Raw genomic sequence first — 3173 nt, 5'->3', positions numbered from 1 at the left:
GCTGGTGTTTAAAATTAAGGTGAAGAAATAAGGGGACAGAAAATACAGGCACAGCTAGTATCACCCAGGACAGCATACATTCTTACTCACATGATGCATCTCTGCCGACATCCTTCTTTCATCCAAATCACAGCTGGCATCAGCCTTGTTATAGTAAGAAGTTCTTCAACAGAACCCTGGCAGCCATCACTAGAATCAACTGACACAAGGACTGCTGTGATAGGTCAGGAGTAAGCAACTTACTGAGAACCTTTTGTAACCTGCTGTGACATAAACAAATTGCCCAAGCTCAGACTCTTCCAAGGAAGAGCACACCTCACAGGCAGTTGTGCTGTCGCTCTACTCCACAGCAGACACCAGCCTCCCACAAAGCAAGCTGCTAGGACTCCCTTTTAGCAGTTTTTATTTAAAACAACTGCTTGAACATCACAGGTGCAAAAGCTTAAGCACTGGAGCACTTCCTGAAAAGAGGGCTTAGAGCCACCTGCTTCTGAACTTCTGTGTGCTGGATCTTTTGGAGACTTTGTTTGTGAACTGGTTGCTTTGTGACATGTAGAGCTGTTTTATCCAACTGTGAGGAGGAGGACATAACAGGCCTAAGATGGCTTTATTTGTCTTTGTGATTACTCAGGTATCTGAGATGAAAGGAGCTAACTAAAGGTGAATGCTGTATCATAGCTAAGACTTCTTAGGGAAGTACACTGCTCAGAACACTAGCCAAGTGCCTTTTATAGTTTTGATTGTTCAGTCATGTCAACAATTAGAAAGTAATGCCTAATAAAACTCAATTGGCCATCACATTCTGCTTCGCATAGAAGTACAACAGAACCATTGTTACTCTTCCAGCAGGGTCAGGTCACACTTCTAGACCTGTGCTCTCTTTCTGCTCTTCTCATGAAAGTAGCCATATGTCAATAAATAGATACTATACCTATTTAACTATTTTTAAGTAAAATACACAGGGGTATTTTCACTTAACATTACTAATTTGAGATGCTTGGATTTTAACTAGATCTTGAAGATGAAAAAGTAACTCCCTTGTCTTTACTAAGATCTCAGCTGAGACAACTTACTGTTTACCTGTCCTGAGAGGAGAACATATGACTTCACTCTAGTGAGAAAAGGTCTGAGAGCATTCCCTCTGATTTCTGTGCCTTTGAAGTAGGCCTGCAGTGAGTCAAGGTATGTACTGCTCAGAAGAATGAGGAAAGGTATATATTAGTCAGAAGGAAGAAAGTCCAGTGTCTAGATTCCTATCTGTAAAGAGGACGAGTGAAGAAGCAACCATCAACTCACTCCCCTCTCGTTCCTGATTTTGGCAAAGTCTTTTTACCCAGGTGGGAAGTAGCTGGCTGCCCACCTAAACTTAACGCACTTACTCTGCTGCTTCTATGCTAGAGAGTGAAGAAAGTGGTGGCCCACCACAATTGCATGAATGAGTTGCCACTGAAGGACAAAGCAGTGCACGTGCTTATGGCAGAAGCTAGTTAGGCATCACCCTGTGTATCTTACTCTGGAGTACATTACCTACTCTCTTCCCTCAGGAGATTCCTCGTTACCTACTGTTCTCCTTAGTCATAACTTTACCCTGAAATCTTTTCAAAACTTGATTCCAACATAAGATACTCAAGAGATTAAATGTGGAAGATTCTGGAGACAGTTGGTAGAAGCTGGTGGGTGCCCACCTTGGTTTTCTATCATAGTATTGTACCCAGTAGTACTTCCACTCTGTAGATCTAATATTCAACATGGAAATCCCGTGTGGGAAACTTGCAGAATGGAACCGTCTTCCAGAGAATATGAGCTTTCACTGACCTCAAGAGAAGTAGCAAATGCTCACCTCTTCTGGAAATCAGGCTGTTTTCATGGGATCCCATGCAAATATAAACACCTATAAGTTTTGGAAGTTGTGGCTTTTAGACATCTCACTGTTTCATTTGCTAGGTAGGAGAAATACTGCTAGGCATGGAATAAAACCACAAAAAAAACCTCAGCATATCTTTCCTTCTCCCCGCACCAATCCAACAACTGTGCAGTAGATTTCAAGGCCCAACGTACAGTGAGTTTGCATAAAACAAATTATAAGCACTTCAGGCGAGTGTGGAACAATACACTACCAGTGGAATTGCTGGTGGCACATCTCTTCTGAAGCTTTCTATGCAAAAATTCATTTTGGTTTCTAAGTGCGATACCAATACAAAGAGAGTAAGGAGAAGAAAACAAAATTAAAGTAAGTTAAAGTAAAAACTAGCATGATTTACACGGTTTAGCAAAGGTTACTCCTATCAGAGGCTGACTGGCTAAAGTTTGCAATAATCTATTTAAAAATCAGAGGCAATTCATCATTCCTTAAAAAAACAAGTGCTAGATTATTAGGAATAAAACAAACTGGGTCTACCCGAGGCGTTAATTCTACATCTGGCCTGTTAGCAGGAAACTCTATTCATACAGTAATGTGCCAATGATTTTTAAAAGTTGCAGAGGAAAACACAGTAAAATTTTAAAACACCTGTGAAACAATAAAAAATATATATTACTTCATAAAATAGAAAAAAATATGCAATTCTTTAGGTGTCTTGGTTAACCTATACAATATGGTCAGGACACCAGCCTGGTCTCTGCTCCCCCTGGATATGCTCCCAGTCTTGGTGGCGCTCAGCCCAGGCCTGTCGTGCTGCAGGGCGCTGAGGGGAAGATGGAGCAGAAGGGAAAGGAGAGCAGAGCAGCACAAGGTGCACGGCACAACCTCCACTCTGTCAGCTTGTCAAGCACAGGTTGTTAAGAAGAGGAAATGTTCTCTATCAGAATATAAGGGCCCAATTTCTCTGTCCAACAAGCGCATCTATGTCATACGGAGTCTCAGTTATGGTGCTGCCTATATGCAAGACTGATCTTTTCATTCTGGGATCTCTCATTTGTCATCATTACAGTCGGGCTCCTGCAGCTCCTTAAGGAACATACTCATATTTCTGATTAACAAATGCTTTGACTTTCCTATTTAATCTATTATTTTGCCTATCTAACCTATCTAATTTCAGGCTTGTCTCTCTCTCTCTCTCTCTCTCAGCATTACTCATATAGCACAAAATTAGCTGCGGTAGCTCACATTCTTTTGGCAAAAGGAGGTAGATCTGCCTGGAAAACTGCAAGGTTGCAGCTGGAGCTTGGCTGGT

The sequence above is a fragment of the Buceros rhinoceros genome, unplaced genomic scaffold, assembly GCF_000710305.1.
Source record: "Buceros rhinoceros silvestris isolate BGI_N320 unplaced genomic scaffold, ASM71030v1 scaffold17857, whole genome shotgun sequence".
NCBI classification, from domain to species: domain Eukaryota; kingdom Metazoa; phylum Chordata; class Aves; order Bucerotiformes; family Bucerotidae; genus Buceros; species Buceros rhinoceros.
Note: the sequence above shows the minus strand (reverse complement) of the source record.